The sequence below is a fragment of the Mandrillus leucophaeus genome, unplaced genomic scaffold (genome assembly GCF_000951045.1).
Source record: "Mandrillus leucophaeus isolate KB7577 unplaced genomic scaffold, Mleu.le_1.0 Scaffold247, whole genome shotgun sequence".
In the NCBI taxonomy this organism is placed as follows: Eukaryota; Metazoa; Chordata; class Mammalia; order Primates; family Cercopithecidae; genus Mandrillus; species Mandrillus leucophaeus.
In genome coordinates, this window is record NW_012102554.1 from 1,948,481 (window position 1) to 1,967,622 (window position 19,142).

Below are 19,142 nucleotides of genomic sequence, written 5' to 3' on the forward strand. Positions count from 1 at the left end.
GTTCATCGACATCACATTTTCTTAAGTATATTCAAGTAGGGAAGTCAAATTGGGAAACTGAATAATGCAGCCACATCTGTTCGTTGCACATGCAAAATGCTGGCTCGTGAACTGATTATACACACCTCTCTCCATAGAATCTGCATTTATGAGCCCACTCAGGAAAGATAACACTAGCATCTTGCCTTTTAGGCAAAAGCTAATTTGTGCTTCTGCTTGTAAGAGAGCACTGGGAAAGAAATGGAATGTCGATTACACTGCAGCTGGGCTCTTCGAGGTGAGCAAGTCAGAGAGAAGGAAACAAGCACTCCATTCAACATTAAAACGAACGCACTCCGCTGCATCGCAAAGCTCCCTGTCCTCAATGTTCACCTTGAGTCATGTCGGCAGCAAATACCACAAAAGCTTGGATTGCAGTACATATCTGTGGGGCGGCAGAGCAAGGGGTAAAGCTGCTCAGTGCTGTGCTTGCACTCCCACAGAGGCTGGACTAGAGGAAAGTCAGAGGGATGGGAAATAGACAAGCAAGACGAAGACTGAAGAAAATCAATCCCAAAAGGGATCATTTACTGGCTGAACTTTTCTTATAATACATACTTCTACTTGAATCCCAATGATCTGCACATGATTAATGGCTCCCAACACATCTCATGCCTTCCCTTCTCTTATCCCTTCCTCCTTTTCTTTTCTCCTCTGCAATTGCTCTGCCTAACTTAGTCCTATTTATCTACTCAGGCCCAGTTATTTTCACCAGTTGCCTCCTAGCCCAGCCAGACCACGGAGATCTTTCTCTCTTCTGAGTGCCTGGCAGTCACATAAGCGATGCTCTCCACCATCCACTTGGCCCTTAGTTATTTGTGCCCCGCTGATTCCCCTCGAACCTCCCAGCCTCCTCCCAGCCTCCACGCTGCTCCCTGTCCTCCACTCAGCCATTCCAGGGGATCCCAGGCCTCCTTCTCTGCTGGCATGGTTCTCTCTTTATAGGCAATCTCACCCACTCCTATGGCTTTATTTCTGACCAACCACAAAGGCCAACCGTTCTCACTGTAGAACTCCAGCCTGGGCCTTCTCTCCAGACCCATATTTCCATATATTATGCAATTGTCCATTCAACAGCTCCCCCTGCGTCATCTCTCCCTGCGTCCAAAAATGAATGCATGATGTTTCTTGCCCCTGGAACCTGCTCATCCCCATTCTCTCTGTTGTCTATCTCCTTGAATGTCATTACCTCACCCAGTTGCTGGTGCTGGACTCTGGGCAGTCATCTATTATGTGTCCTTCCCTTTGGCCCCTCACAATCCAACAATCACCATATCTCACGAATTCTACTCTTATTTCTTAAGCGTGTCTATATCTCCCCACCTCTACTGCCATCAACCCAGCCCAAGCCGAACTATCACTTACCCAGACGTTTGCAACAACTTCCCAACTCATCCCCCAGACCCCCTCCTCCCTCTCAATCCCTTCCCGCACAGCGACCAGAGTGACCTTAAAAAAAAAAAAAAAAAAAAAAAAGTTGTATCATTTTCCTGCATAAAACCTTCCCAATGACGTCCCGCATTTTTTGGAAAAAATCCAAAATAATTACCCTGGCCTTCAAGGCCCCCAGTGAAGCCCCTAGTTTTCTCCCCAGTCTTGCCTCCCATTATTCTCTCTCTGTCACTCACTAGGCCATTGTCCAGCTCCACCCACAGACTCCACCCAGCCTGCACTTTATTTTTTATTTTTATTTATTTATATATTTATTGGAGACAAAATCTCACTCTGTCACCCAGGCTGGAATGCAGTGGTGCAATCACAGTCATTGCGGCCTTGACCTCCTGTGGCTCAAACAACTCTCCCACCTCATCCTCCCGAGTAGCTGGGACTACAGGTGCACACTGCCACATCCGTCTAATTTCTAAATGTATTGTAGAGACAGGGGTCTCACTATGTTGCCCAGGCTTAGCGTGCACTTTAGAAATGCCTGAGGAGCTTTAAAAACTAGCCGTGCCTCAGTCCCACACCTAGAGATTTTTGACTTAATTGGACTGGGGCAGGGCCCAGAGACTGAGGCTGTTGAATGCTCCCCAGGTGATTCTAATAGGCACTAAGTTTGAGAACCACAGGTCTAGACAACACTGGCCACCTTGGTTCCTTCAAAAGCACAAAGCTCTCTCCTTGCCCCATTCTGTTGCTTACACTCCAACTTCTCCTGTGTTGCACACTTGCAGCTCCAAGTTAGGTGTTACTGCTTCGGGGATCATTTAACAATTATCTCATCCTACCCAAGCTTCAAGCAGCTCCCCCTGCCATCCATAGTCAATGTTTTTTTATTCTCCTTGTGAAATGATTTGTGGCCATGCCATGCAGAGCCATATTGGAGCCTGAGGCAAAAGGAAAAATCAGTAATAGTGAACCTGTCTTTATTTATATATTTATTTTTGAGATAGGGTCTCACTCTGCTACCCAGACTGGAGTGCAGTAACATGATCACAGCTCACTGCAGCCTCAACCTCCTGAGCTCAAGGGATCCTCCCACCTTAGCCTCCCAAGTAGCTAGGACTACAGGTGCATGCCACCACACCCAGAAAATTTTTGTATTTTCTGTAAAGACAAGGGTTGCCCAGGCTAGTCTTGAACTCCTGGGTTCAAGCAATCCACCCTCCTTAGCTTCCCAAAGTGCTGGGATTACAGGAGTGAGCCACTACACCCAGCCTGATCTTGCTCTGTCACCCAGGCTGGAGTGCAGTGGCCTAATCAGAGCTCACTGCAGCCTCGACCTCCTGGACACAAGCAATCTTCCTGCCTCAGCTTCCCAAGTCACTGGGATTACAGATGTGAACCACCATGACAGCAAAATTTTTATGTTTTATGTATCATAGATTTTTGCATTCATTTCCATTTTAAAAAATTTTGCATTAAAAATTATGTTCATAACTGAGTTTTTGGAGTCCCCTTACATTTTTGCACCCAAGGCAAGTGCTTCACTACCTTTTCTCTAGCCCTAGGCCTGATCTGTGAAACGGTTTCTTTATGGCCTTTCTCCCCTACTGGCCTTGAAGCTTGGTGAAGTCAGGGAGAGGTTCTTGTTCACCGCATTATTCCCAGTGCACAGCCCATCACCTGGCAGAGAGTTGGCATCCCGTAAATGCTTGTTGAGTTAATAAGTGACAGTTATCTCTTCTTATCTGTATTTTTTGTCTCTTGATTAAATCAGAAGCTTCGACTACCATACCTGTCCAAGATAGAGTTCTCTGCTTCCTCATTCAGCTTAGAAACAAAGCCAAGTTGGCGTAGGGGTTGACTCCCTCCCTCCCTCATCTCTTGGCTCTGCTGGCCTCCACTTATGTTAACTCAGTTTCTGCCTCAGTCAGTTCATAAAAATCCCTTTGTATTCCTTGATTACATTTTTACTTTTGAAACAGGTGTATCACAAAAAGAATTTTCTAGGGTCTTGGAGCTATCTTCCTACCAAATAAGATAGAATTAGAGAATAACCATAAGGGTCATCTACAACATACCTCTCAACTCATTCTGTGCACAGGCACCTTCTTCATTGGCATTTCTGACACTGTAGGTCTGGGGCAGAGCCTGAGAGCAGGCATTCCTAACAAACTCTCAGGCGATGCCCTTGCAGCTGGTCCCCCGGCCACGCTGAGAAGCGTCAGTGTAGACCGGTGTTTCCCAACTTTCCCTGATGATATGAATCACCTGGGCACTAAAAAATAAAGCTTCCCAGACTCCTCCCCTGGAGATTTGAATTCAGCAAGTCAAGGACAGATCCTAAAGATTGTTCTTTTCAACAAGTACCTGGGCTAATTCATCTCTTCAGAAAAGTGGGGCAACACTGATGGAGGCCAACACCTTCCTCTCAAAAGAATATCGCAGGTGTGGTCCAGCACCACCAGGGAAGGAGCTTCCCCTACCTTGCCGTAACTTCTCCCCTCGCTTTCTTCCCTCGCCTTCTTCCCTGGAAGCCATAGAGAGCAAATCAAACAGGTCAGCTATCTGAAGACGGTCTGCAGGAGACTGTGAGCCCCTTGACGGCAAAAGCTGTAATGTATTTTTAGGTTTTGCTATGTGGTTATTTTATGTTTCTCATTTTAAAGATATTTTATAAGAGTATAAAAGCAGCATGTGCCACAATGCAAAGGTATATAAAGAGAAAACTGGTCATCCATCTCCCTGCACCCACCTTCTTCCCCACCCCAGCGACCCGAAGTGAAGATTGGTAACAGCCTGACAACGTTATTCTTTCAAACACATACAAGCATTTATCCACACTCAAGGCTTTTGTTTGCTTGTTGTTTTCACCAAAATGGAACCATAGTATGTATGTATGTGTATGTGTATATATATACACATACACAATACTCTGCAACTTGCTCAACTTGGTTTTTGTTTCTGATTTTGCTTTTTTTTTTTTTTCTTAGTGACTTATTAGTATCCCTACATGTCAAAAGATACGGATATTTTTTCTAACTCTGTGTGCTATAATACAATGTTTTTAGATAAATAGAATTACACATGCTGGAGGGGTTAGTGCAATCTTTTTCCTACTCTTTTTACTTGGGTCAATGCCCTGTCCCCGACCCATGTTCATAACTAGGAGTGTAACTCTGAAATGTTTCTATAGTTACATGCACTAACATATACACACATTCCCAAAGAGAAGGGACTTGTTAGTGTTTCACAAACATTCTTTTCAGCAAATTGATTTCCTTACTCAACAATATGACCTGAAATATTTCTGGGTCAATTGATATGGATCTTACTATTTTTTAATTTTTTCTTAATTTTTTAGAACTCCACTCTGTTGTCCAGACTGGAGTTCAGGGGCCCTATCACAGCTCCCTGCAACCTCAGACTCCTGACCTCAAACAAAATGCTTGGGTTACAGGTGTGAGCCACAGTGCCCAGCCTCACTATTTTTGATGATTGCATAATATTCCCCATTGTGGAGATAACCTTAATTTATTGTCAGTCTCATACTGATGTGCCTTTACTTTTCTCCAGCTTTTTGCCTTTTTGGAAAATGCTTCATTTAACATCCTTATACATGCGTTCTTATATACCCATTTGTGGGGAATATTTCTAGTAGTATAACATTTTTTTTTTTTTTTGAGACGGAGTCTTGCTCTTGTTGTCCAGCCTGCAGTGCAGAGGCATGATCTCTGCTCACTGCAACCTCCACCTTCTGGGTTCAAGCAATTCTCCTGCCTTAGCCTCCCGAATAGCTGGGACTACAGGCGCCACCACCGCACCTGGCTAATTTTTTTTTGTATTTTTAGTAGAGACGGGGTTTCACCGTGTTAGTCAGGCTGGTCTCGAACTCCTGACCTCAGGTGATCCGCCTGCCTCGGCCTCCCAAAGGGCTGGGATAGTAGTAGAATTTTTTAAGCCAAATGATATATATTTTTAAATTGAATGGATGTTGCCATATTGCTTTCCTAAAACATTATCACAATTTGTGGTTCCACCAGCAGTGTATGAACACCTATTCCCCACTCCCTACCTCTTTCCAAGGCAGAAATATTTATTTTTCATTTTAGTTTTTGCTAATCTGATGGGTGCAAGTGGTGACTTCATTGTGACTTTACATTTCCCTGCCTACTGCTGAGTTTGAGAATCTTTCCATAGGTTTACTGAATTTGCTTTACTGTGAATTAATTGTTCAAATCCCACTTTCTTTTAGAATGCTTCTGTTTCTTGCCAGCTTGTAAGAACTACATATTTTATGACATATAGTAACATTTTATCTTTCAGCTTCTTTGCAAATAACTTTCTAAGTTAATTCCTCTATTGATTTTAGCTATGGGTTATTTTATTTTATTTTATTATTTTATTGAAATAGAGTCTTGCTCCATCTCCCAGGCTGGAGTGCAATGGCATGATCTCAGCTCACTGAAACCTACCTCCCGGGTTCAGGGTGATTCTCCTGCCTCAGCCTTCCGAGTAGCTGGGATTACAGGCATGCGCCACCACTTATGGCTAATGTTTGTATTTTTGGTAGAGACGGGGTTTCACCATGTTGCTCAGTCTGGTCTCAAATTCCTGTCCTTAAGTGATCCGCCCACCTAGGCCACCCAAAGTGCTGGGATTACAGGCATGAGCCACCACACCCAGCCTTGATTTTAGTTATAGTATTCTTTGCTGTACAGTAATTTCTTTGAGGTCAAAAAAAAATCTAACATTTCTATTGTATGAAATTTCTGACTTAAAGTCACCGTTGAAATGCAAATTGTTGAAAATAAATATTTTCTTCTGAGATTTTTGGTTTTGTCCCTTAAAAGCCTTAATCCATCTGAAATTTATTTTTGTATATAGTGTGAGATGGAATGACAACTTAATTTTCTTCTATGTGGATACAAGTGGAGCCAACTTTATTTATTAAACTTTTTCATACTGAATTGAGATCCCACTTGTATCATAAATTTAAAGTACATGTGAACTATTTCTTAATTCTCTATTTTGCCACATTGATCTCTTTATTTCTGTTTCTCTTTATTTCTATTCTAATCACACTTAATTGATTTAAAGCATCTAGTCTTTCATATGGACTTTACAGTAATTTCCCTAAAATCTCTGTAAATATACTAATTGGGAGGCACGTGAAATATAGAAATTAGTACAAAGAGAGCCAACATTTTTACTATGTGAGATCTTCTCATCCAGAGAGACATTGTATGTTTTTCATTTTGTTTGGATCTTATTTCATATCCTTCAATAAAATTTCATATTTTTTCCCCCTAAGTATTTTAGCTTTTTGTCAAGAGTGTGATGGAACCCTTCATTCCATTCCATTTCTATCTCATGGGGCTTATTACTAGCATAAAGAACAGCTTTTGGTTATTTATTCTATATTTGTCCACCTTATCAAATTAATGATATTAAGTCTATTTGTTCTGTTTTATACTAGAATTTTACATTGTACAACCACTTCATCACCAACAACCACAGTTTATATTATTTCATTTTTTTTTCACCTTACTGGCAACCCAAGTTGACCTCAAGTGATCCACCTGTGTCAGCCTCCCAAAGTGCTGGGATTACAGCTATGAGCCACTATGCCTGGCCTCTTCCTTCTTTATTCATAGATTACATTATGTTGATAGACTTCCTAATATTGAGTCACATTTGCATTCTTTTTTTTTTTTTTTTTTTGAGATAGAGTCTTGCTCTGCCGTCCAGGCTGGAGTGCAGTGGCACGATCTCTGTTCACTGAAACCTCCGCCCTCCCAGGTTCAAGCGATTCTCCTGCCTCAGCCTCCCGAGCAGGTAGGAGTACAGGTACCCACCACCATACCTGGCTAATTTTTGTATTTTTAGTAGAGACTGGGTTTCACCATGTTGGCCAGGATGGTCTCGATCTCTTGACCTCGTGATCTGCCCACTGTGGCCTCCCAAAGTGCTGGGATTACAGGCGTGAGCCACCGCGCCCAGCCCACATTTGCATTCATGGAGTAAACCTTCCTTGCTTACCATGTATTTTTTTTTTTTTTTCCATAACTTTGCTGGACTTTCCTTGATTTTATTTAGAATTTTGACTTTATTTTCGTAAGTGAAATTTTTGTTTTTGGAGAGTCCTGCTCTGTCACCCAGGCTGGAGTACTGTGGCACAATCTTAGCTCACTGCAACCTCTGCCTCCTGGCTTCAAGTGATTCTCTTGCCTCAACCTCCCGAGTAGCTGGCATTACAGGCACTGGTCACAACACCCAGCTAATTTTTGTATTTTTAGTAGAGATGGGGTTTTGCCATGTTGGCCATGCTGGTCTCGAACTCCTGGCCTCAAGTGATCCGCCCACCTCTGCTTCCCAGAGTGCTGATTACAAGCATGAGCCACCTCGCCCGGCCTCATAAATGAAATTGATCCACACCTTTTTTAGGGGGTCTATCATGTCATGCTTTTGATATTCTACAGCTTTTATCTATGGCCTTGAATAGTTTAGATAATATTGTGATGATCTTTTTTTAAAAAATCTTTTTAAAACTCAGCTGTGAAACCATCTGGTCCTTGTGCTTTTGCATGTAATATTCTTAGATTTTCAGCTTTTACTTGCCTTTTGCATATAACATTTATTAAAATTATTTCTGTGAAATATCTTCAAGCAAGAGAGGCACAAAGTTATATAAGAGCACAATAATGATTAAATGAAGACATAACCTTAAAGCACAGACAAAAATCCAAAAGCAAACTCTGAAATTCTAATAATTCTTCCTAGTGTAGTTGAAGCAATGGACACATTTATCACAGAAAACAAGATAAACTACAGAAATGCTACGTAATGCTCTATCCAACCTTAAATCTCAATATAATCCACAAAAGGAAAAAAACTCAAAAGCTAAATAGTTCAACGTTAACTGTCGAGAGAAACTATGTTGGAGAATGATAATAATCCTCCTAATTTCTAGCAATAATCTCCTTAAGAGTATACTTAAATGGTATCCGTTTAGAAAGCACATTTAGAATAACTTCAAGTTTGTTCAATTCTTGGGTAATTGGTAGGTTCATTCCTTGACTGGTTGATGATCACCAAATAACCCACGTTTGTCTGTTTTCTACCTTATACCCTGACATTCTTTTTATGCTTCTTTTTTCTTGGAGTCTAGCTCTGTCACCCAGGCTGGATTGCAATGACACAATCTTGGCACACTGCAACCTCTGCCTAGGTTCAAGCAGTTATCTTGCCTCAGCCTCCCCAGTAGCTGGGACTACAGGTGCACATCCTGCATCTGGCCTCGTAAACTTTTTTTTTTTTTTTTTTGAGATGGAGTTTCGGTCTTGTTTCCCAGGCTGGAGTGCCTGGCGCGATCTCAGCTCACTGCAAACTCTGCCTCCCGGGTTCAAGAGATTCTCCTGCCTCAGCCTCCCAAGTAGCTGGGATTATAGGTATGCGCCACCACGCTCGGCTAATTTTGTATTTTTAGTAGAGATGGGGTTTCTCCATGTTGGTCAGGCTGGTCTCAAACTCCCGACCTCAAGTGATCCACCCGCCTCGGCCTCCCAAAGTGCTAGGATTACAGGCGTGAGCCACTGCACCTGGCCTAATTTTTGTATTTTCAGTAGAGACCGAGTTTTGCCATGTTGCCCAGGCTGGTCTCAAACTCCTGATCTCAAGTGATCCTTCCACTTCAGCCTCCCAAAGTACTGGGATTACAGGCATGAGCCACCGCACCCGGCCTACCCTGACATTCGAAACGAAATAAGATGTACAGATAGTCTTATTACTATTTATGTTATTCAATAATGACATACAATGACATGTGTGGGCCCATAAAATAGGCCAATTGATTTAGGAATATGAAACAAAGTAAGAGGTCTAAAGCACTTTTTAAAAAATGAATTTCTAAAACAAACATTTAGTGGGTAACAGTAAAGTTATTTTTGTAAGACCTCTTTTGACTCCACTATCTTCTAGGCTGTGATAAAAATAGTAAAATTCAAACATCACAATAATAAGTATAAATTACATCTAGGTTTTTATGAGTTTTGTTAATTTAAAAAAAAAGAAGGGGAGGAGGAAGAAAAGAGAAAGAGGAAGGAGGAAGGAATGAAGAAAGAAGAAAGAAGGGGAAGGAAGGAAGGGGAAGCAAGAAAAAGTAGGAGGAGGAGGAAGAGGAGGGAGAAGAGGAAGAAGAAAAGGAAGAAAATGCTTTTTTCTTCCCAGGAGAGCAGCTTTTACTTTTCTAGTCAGCCAGAACTAGGGTGAGAGAAGCAAGGCACATAGGTCACACAATTCAAGGAAGCGATACTGTACAAGTGCCAGCCCCTCCCTTAATGTGTCTGTGAAATCGAGTGCTTCCTAAGGAGTGGGGCACCTGGGTGTCAGGGCTGGCACTTGCACAACCTTGTTTTCTTAAAGTTTGTGCCCTAGGCATCTCGCTTGCCTCTCCATAGTCCCAGTTCTGTTTATATTAATTCCTTCTTCATGTTTTCTTTTGCTTTATTTTGTTCTTTCCATAGAACTTGTTCCATAGAAAAGCAACTAGTACTTTTATTTTTAGTCATTCTTCTTTAACGATAATAACATGTAAGGCTGTAATATACAGATATTAATATAAAGCATTCTTTTCACTGTTGTTTTTTAGTATTAGCTTTATATTGCTCTTTGCTCCAAAGATTACCTAGGAAGTATTCTTCAATTTATAAATAGGCTATTCTGATCACTTTTATTTATTTCTAGTTTCATTGAATGTTGCTACAAAAATCTGTCATTTCTATATTTGCTAAGCCTTTCTTTGTGATCAAGTACATAGTCAATTTTTATAACATTCTGTTGGATATGTGAAAATATTCTATGTTTTACTTGAGAAATTTAAGATTATATATCTATTAAGCTAAGTATGTTGATTATATTCTAATATAGCCTTATTTTTCGTATATTAGATATGATTCTTAAAAGTGTTTTAAAATCTCCATTTTGATCTAATTATGTTTGTATTTACATTGTTTGGTACACATAAGTTTACTAATGTTAATTCTGCTTCACAAAATGTGCCTTATATTGTTAGATAACATTCCTCCTTTAGAGCTCTAATCTTTAATTCCTCCTTGTCTGACAATTAATTTTGCTAATCCTATTTTCTTTTTCACTATATTTTCTTGGTATCTTTGTTCATCTCTTTATTTTCAACTTTTCTTTATACTTTGTTTCTTTAAAAATTTTAGATATTTTTCTTCTAGATAGAGTATAGCTGGCTTATTGATATTTTTAACTCAACTTAAGTGTCTCTGACTTCTAATAAGAAAATCTATTCCATTTACATTTAGTGAAATGATTGGACTCTTACTATCTTATTTATTTATTGCCTTACTTTACTAATTATTTTCTCCTTTTACCTAGTCTTATTTTTGCAGATTGATCAAATTGATAGTTCCCTTTTCCATCTTGTTGATATGACTTCTCTTGTAGATTTTCATTCTACTTCCAGCTACTTTCCCTTTCCTGTTGCTTATAATCAGATACATATTTCTTTACCATTATATAAAACCAGACACATACTTCTCCCACCAAATACTGTTTGTCCACTGCTTCCACTACCCATTCCAAACTTTAGAATACTTTCACTTCCCCTACCAGTTGCACAGCTACTACCCAGATGAGAACTTTGGAACATTTCCCTCCTTCCCACCCACCTCCGAAGCCCAGATTTGCTGAGATTCACTTATTATTTTTAGCACCAGACTGTTTTTAGAAGAGTCGTCAAGGCAGATGGTGATGTGATCAACTCAGGGAAAGAATAGACTTTTACAGAGTGGAGGACCCGGTAACATTCAGAGGGATAAGCTTCTCTGGCCTTTAGTATCCAGGAGCTGGTAATACATTTTGATTTGGGTGATGATCCCCTTTACTATTATTCTAAGATTTTATATTCTTCTGGTCCTTCCCAACTCTGCTGGAGACTTTGACAGTTTATTTATCACCAAGTAAAAGGAACTGGTAACATATTCTTGGACACATTTTTAAGAGTGAACTGAAGGTACTGGAGAGCCGAACTGCAGGTCTGCCTAGGTTAATTTCCACATAGTCCTTTTCCCTCAGTGGTTGGCCATTTTCCATACTGTTGCTTCCAGTGTTGTAAGTAAGCAGTCCATTGCCAGGATGACTCCTTCTTTAGGAGTAACTTGTTCTTCCCTGTAGAAACTTTTAAGATTTTTCTCTATTCTTGTAGCTCAGAGATATAATATGCCTAGAAGCATGTCTTCCGATGATCATTCCTTCCTGGAACTCTTTTATGTTGTTGTTTTTGTTTTTTTCAGAGACAGGATCTCACTTTGTTACCCAGGCTGGTCTCAAACTCCTGGCCTCAAGTTATCCTCCCATTTTTGTCTCCCTGAATGCTGGAATTGTAGGCATGGCCACGCCCAGCTCCTGGAACTCTGAGAGGCAAGTCTCCCTCTTCATCTCAGAAACCTTTTAGATATTTTTGGTCACATCTCTCTTCTGTTACATCCTTCACCTCCGTTCTGGATTTTTACTTTGTAATCTTGCTCTATACTTTCAGATGTATCTTTCTCTGACACTAATTCAGACATCAACAGCGACCACTTTCTCCTTCAATTTATCTCTTGAAAACTCTGGTTCAAAATCTGGAACATTTTTGGTTCCAGAAAATCAGTTTTATTGTGTTGCACTTATATCTCCCTTTCTTATTCTTTGGTTCAAGTTATCTATGCCAGCAGCTATTTCTGTACTGAGGGTTCTGCTTGTTAATTGTCCTCGCTACTGGACACCATTAGGAATCTTCTTTTCCTTGGTTTGTTCACTGGGGCTCTGTTCCAGATACTGAGGTACCTTAAGAGACAGCATTCTCAGCCCGATAGAAGGAACAGCAGTATCAGTCTCCCAGGCTCAAGCTTAGCAGCATATGGGTTGCCAGTCCTCTGGCAAGGGACTTGGAGGAAGCATCTCTGCCCCCTTTCTAGTCTCCTCACCTCTCTCAGACACCTTCATAGCAGTGAAGGCAACTCAACCCATCTGGCCAGCTCCTCAAGAAGCAGGGAGGCCCATACACTCACGAGGACCTTCCCCTGGATCCCCTCCCAAGGGTTCTCTGATATGGTTCCCAGGCAGGAAGACAGTCTTGCCCCAGCTCTCTGACAGGCTTCTGCTGTGGCCAGAAGCCTCATTCACATCCCAGGCCTTATCTGCCCTCCGCAAGCCCCAACAGCTGCTTTTCTCAGGAGAGGCAGATGGGTTAAACTGCTAGTAGAAAAAGAGTTCAAGCTGCTATCATTCGAGAACCCCCAGTTCCTCATGTCTCGGAACTTCTTGATGTCTCTATTTTTGCATTCCAAAGTGCTCAATAAATATCACTGAATAAATGCACCACCTCTACCTCAAATCCTGTCTGGTGCAGGTTCAATCAATCATGTTGTCTTTGGAAGCTAACTCAAACTGGCTTAAATAATGAGGGTTGTTTGGTTGGTTTTGTTTTGTTTTTAAATCTCACACAAAAGGAAGTTCCAAGGTAGAGTGGGCCTCAGGAAGAGCTGGCTGGGCTGCTTGGGTAATGTCATGAAGATGCAGTGTTTTTCCTTCTCTCTGCTCCACCATCCTTGATGTTGGCTTCATCCTCAGGCTGTTAGCAAGTTGCCCACTGCAACTGCAGGCAGCACACTCAGACACGGTAACATCCAGAGAATGAACAGTAGACATCATGCAGGAGACAGCCCCTCTTATCTTACTAGCCAAAGTTAGGTGACATGACCATTCCTAAACTTTGGCAAGGGTAATGAGATTAACCATAGACCAAGGATCCCTAACCACATGTCTGTCTGAGGAGAAGACACATAAAATAGGGGACACCTGCTTGCAAGCTAAATGTTCCAGTTCAGTAAGCAGTTTTTCACATGAAAACAAGAATAGTTGACATATGGTGAGTGTTCACCATATGCAAGGTGCCTTACATACATTCTCCTTTAATCCACATCACAGTGCCCTGAGGTGGCTAATACTATTATCCTTGTTTCACAGATGAAGTACCTAGAGCTTAGCTTTTACAAGGTCACACAGCTAATGGACCATCATTTCCCTCTTTATAGATTCTATGTGTCCATGAATGCAGCCTACCATTGTAGTCAGCAATAGAAAACGTCCTTTACATATTAACTCCGTTGGACCCCATGTGAGAGCTATAATTAGGTACTGTACTTTAAGACACTCTCTTTTCATGTTATGGAGCTTGGTAACCAGATAAAAGTGCAAATTATTCAGGCAGACCACTAGCTGTGCCCTCCCTGCTGCCGCTGAGACTGTGCAGACGCATGTGGTGATGCCGTGGAGTTTCACCTTTGTTTGATTATATAACAAGGCCAAGAATCCTTTTTATAAAACAAGCCTTAAGATCTTAATATGGGGCCAGGCACAGTGGCTCAAGCCTGTAATCCCAGCACTTTGGGAGGCCGAGGTGGGTGGATCACAAGGTCAGGTGTTCAAGACCAGCCTGGCCAACATAGTGAAACCTCGTCTCTACTAAAAATACAAAAATTAGCCGGGCATGGTGGCGCAGGCCTGTAGTCCCAGCTACTTGGGAGGCTGAGGCAGGAGAATCGGTTGAACTCAGGAGGTGGAGGTAGCAGCCAAGATAATGCCACTGCACTCCAGCATGGGCAACAGAGTGAGACTTCGACTCAAAAAAAAAATTTTTAATATGGAACAGCTAAGCCTTACATATTAAACACTCGACTTGCACATTTATTTTGTAGATTCCTCTAGGAACTAACATTTATCTAGGAAATCAAATAATTTTTTTCTACTCCCTTCTACCTATGAAACTCTTTGTACTGGTGGCTCTGCAGTGTGTGTGTGTGTGTGTGTGTGTGTGTGCGCGCGCGCGTATCAGTGGTTTTCCCATTATAACACGTTTGAGGTAGATGGTATCTGAAGTTCTATTCAACCCTCCTTCTATCCTCCCACCCTTAAGATAACCACCGTTAACTATATAGTGTATTTCTAGACTCTTTTGGAATGCATTTTTTATTTAAAATTTTTATTATGGAAATATTCAAATACACATAAAAGTAGAGAAGAATATAATGAAACCCAACATGCCCATCACCCAACTTCAACAATCAACATTGGCAATGCATTGTAACATAGCTGATATCGTAATATACTTAGTGATTTTAAAAATTACTTATTATAAAAAGAATCTCGTTCATTAAAAATTCAAGCAGTGCAGAAGGGTATAAAGTAAAAAATAAAGATCTTACTCTCCCAAGGCCCTTAATCCCAGTGCTCAGAAATAACTTAACAGCTTTTAATGTATCAATCTAGAGATTTTCTCTGAATAAATTACACATTTTTACAAATGTAAAAAAATTTCACACATGAAATCAGACCATACATATATATTAATACTTGCTTCTTCCACTTAGTACTTCTTGGAATTCTTTAGAAGCAAATACCTGCAGGTGGCCTGCATTCTTCAGTGGTTGCAGAGTGTTTCACTGGAAAGCAAACTTAACCCAGGAACACAGGGAGGGTGACAGCTAGTTGGCTTGTAAGTAGATTCTATCTCAAAAGCCAGAGGCTTGCAAAGTGGATTGTGTACACACTAGGGAGTGCAAAATGCCTACTGGAATGTGGGAAGAAATACTATGATTTCCATTAATTTTTATCTTATCCCTTAAAATTGTGGCATACTTTAAAACATAATCATAGTGCAATAACACATATTATTTATAAATATTTCCATATTAGGAGTGTGTACTCAAGTTTTTAAGTATAAGATACAAGATCAAAAAACTTGGAGACCAGCTGGATGCGATGGTTCATGCCCTTTGGGAGTGGGAGGACCGCTTGAGGCCAGGAGTTTATCAGCCCGGGCAAAATAGCAAGACCACCATTTCTACAAAATTTTTTAATTTTAGCTGGGCGTGGTGGCATGTGCCTGTAATCCCAACTATGGGAGGTTTGCTTGAGCCCAGAGGGTGGAGGCTCCAGTGGGCCATGATGGTGCCACTGCACTCCAGCCTGGTCTACAGAAAACCTATCTCAAAAAAAAAAAAGAAAAAAAAAAAAAAGTTGGAGACCACTGTGCCAAGCAATTCTGATGAGTGCCACAGAGAGCAGAGTTGCTTGTAAGGGTGAGGGAGTAGGCTAACCAGCCTGTCCTGAGAATCTCTGCAACCCCACTGTCAGTGCCAAGTGTCGTAACAGATGTGGATGTCCAAGCCCGGTGAGAATTCCTTAGGTAAGGAGAACCTGTCCCTGTCAGGGAACACTACAGTACCAGCTATCTAAGCAGTAACACCCAGCGTGTTCTGCAGAACTCAGACTCTTCAGGGGAGAAAACAGCAGAAGAGTCTACTAGTTTGGGAGCACTGCATATTATAAAATGCCTTTACAGATCACAATCAGTGCTAGCATATTAGAGGCTCTACGAAGCACCTCACTTTTAAAAAAAATCAATCGATCAAACAAAATAAAAACCAGTGTAACTCAGCATTTCCATTTGATCCTGGAATTTATACCTCCTGTTTTTTTCTTAATGTTTTCTAAAAACCTATTTGTTATTAAAAAAAAAAAAAAACTAGAATTCTGTGAAAACTGGAAAATGTTAATCTGGAAGTTTACTGCAGGAAAATATCTTCAAAACTTTTAACTTCCACCTTTCATTATGAAATAGTCAAATAAACACTACATCAGTGATTTAGCTGAAGAAAACAGTCATCCACAAACACAAATCTAGGGCCTCCCATTTTATTTATAATTTGAGCTTTCTGAATACATTTTTTCTTCTATCAGGAGTTGCTACTTACATGCCCCAAAGCTAAGTTACGCCTTTTCCACTTGTGCAAAACATGGTGGGTATGTTTTATATTCTATACAGTGCATATTAGATTTTGAAAGAAAATTTATCTCCAGGGATGAGGGAAGGAGGTTGAGCTGCCACAGGATTTAGAATGAGATATGTTAAAAGTTAGAAATACAGCTGTTGGTAACGTGTTGTAATGAAACTAACTTTTGTGGCTATCTTGTGAAATCAGCTTCATTGCCTATTTACAAAGCACACAACAAAACAAATGTTTATTGAAAACCCACTATAGCCAAGCTCAAGGAAGTGGAGATTAATAAAGCCCAGTCCTGCAGAGGAATCAAGATGGACAAGGGCAACCCAGGGAAAAGGAAAAGCACAACCAGAGTCATGAAAATAGCAAAGAATACGGTGACGGTCAACTGCCCCATGGTTACATCATTTCTAAAAGCTTGCGACAGCAACTTGAACTAGTTACAGCAAACTTTTACCGAAACTCCAAAATTCAGCTCCAGCTTTTCTCCTCTGGGAAGTCATCTTGGCTCTACCCACTACCTACCTACCATGCTCGACGTGCACTTCCTCTGAGCTACCAGGGCATCCTGTGCTTGCAGAGTTTCCAACACAAACCCCTCTGTACTGTACCTTCTGGTTTCTTTCCTTCCGCTAGAGTCTGAGCTCCCTGAAGGCATGGACTGCAGTCCTTTGGGGGCTGTGAAAAACTGCAGCAGGCTGACAAGTGAATGGGAGCTGAAGTAGCCACTGAGTGTAAATGACTCTCTCAAAAGTTGGGCTTAGATGAGGCAGGATTATATTGTAATATGGTGTGTGCTATGAGAGAAAGATGTAGAGAATTCCAGGGGGCAGCAGATCACAGGGACACCTCATTCATCCTGGTAGGAGGCGAGCAGGTGTCTTAATTCTAAATTTACGATAGTCAGGATACAGAGGCCCAGGTCTGAAAAACAAAGTGCCTTTGACAACTCCCAGACTGTTAGGCTAGTATCCTAAGGAGAATAACCAAGTATGACATCTGCCAAAGTACAAGCCAGCTCTTCAGCAAATGAATACAATGCAAAGCAAAAAAATGAAAAATCATTAAAAAATAAAGGAATCTGAATGACTAGCTGACATACCTTTCCCCAAAGAAAAATCAGCTATCATTGCCCAGTATGTCACCAATTGACATTATTAAAAATTCGATGTAACCTATTTAAACTCTCTTCATCCATCAGACTTTGACTCAAGCATCACTTTCATAAGGAATTCTCTGACCTTCCTGATGTCCCACCCTCCTTTCTCAGTCCTATCTCTGCATTATCAGCTGTGACAACGTCCCACCCTCCTTTCTCAGTCCTATCTCTGCATTATCAGCTCTTGGATCACCAAAAACCTCCCCCTCGGCATGTAGCACAGCTGGAATTGTACATTTATTCACATGATTATCTGGTATCTGTCTCACCTACAAGACCATAAGCTTCACCAGGGCAGGGACACTGTTAAGTTCACTACTGTATTCTTATCATCTAGCCAAGGCCCTGGCACAATCAAGTGCATAAGAAGTATCTACCCCGTGAGTAAGGTAACTGGTCAATGCATATCAGCAAATGCACACCGTAAGAGCCAAAGAATTCCAAACATGCTCTGATATATTTCGAGGAGGAGGAAAAGAGGAGAAAGAGGAAAACAGTTAATAGGTCAGTTCACTTAATTACAGATGCTACTAGTAGGTGCTTAAGAAAAATGAAAACTAACCACAATCACAAAACTAAATAATTAAGAATATATCAACACCTTAATTTATAAAAACTGGCCTGTTATATTTAGAAATACTAAGGCTAACTCCCATACCCAAAGGGCAAGGGAAGAAAACAATAAAATATTCATTTTAAACAAAGAATAAAATTGCTTAATGTGTTCACTATAACCACATAGCCTTCATTTTTCCAAAGTGATTTTTCTAAAATTCATGCAAATGGAAGCACTTTTTATATAAGACAACCTACACTCTATCAAATTATTCTCATTTTTTTACACTGAGAACAAACAACCACAGGATATCTTTTTAAAGATCTATTTCCACCTCCAGGGAACATGATCATTTAAACAAGAAAGGGTAGAAGAATCTAGTTTACTGTACTGAGTTACTTAACATTTACTCCAACTTGGGACACATAGGCTTAATGTGGATAAGCTGACCATACTCCCTGACATGTTTAACAGAAAACAAATATTTTACTTAAGTAGTTAGCAAGCCCTACGAGAGAGAGAGAGAGAGAGAGAGAGAGAGAGAGAAAGCAAACAGGGAACCAATGGCTTGCTTGCTAAGATTGCTGGATGACTGGTAGCTTCAAGAGTTCACCCTAGCAGTTGAAATCAATTAATTATTCATTGTAACTGGAGCAGAATATAATTAATTATGTTAGCTTGACTGGTTCAAGTTTAATTCCACTAAAACAATCATTATGAAAATCATTATGAATACAGGTCATTATCATGAATTACTGCTAAAATAAAAACAGTAACGAATCAGCTTCTATATGAATTTGATTCACATTTAAAACACTTTTTTTTTTCTTTGAGATGTAGAGTCTCACTATTTTGCCCAGGCTGGTCTCTAACTCCTGAGTTCAAGTGATCCTCCCACCTTGGCCTCCCAAAGTGTTGGGATTACAGGCGGGAGCCATCATGCCTGGCCACATTTTTAAAACTTTTATGAAAAATTTCAAATATAAACACAGGTAGAGAAAATAGTATAATAAATTCCCAAGTGCCTATCACCCAGCTTCAATAATTATCAGCTCACAGCCAATCCTGTTTCAACTATATCCAAACACACTAGCCAACTTCAATCCTTATTTTTAAACAAAAACTTATACATATTTCATTTTTAAGT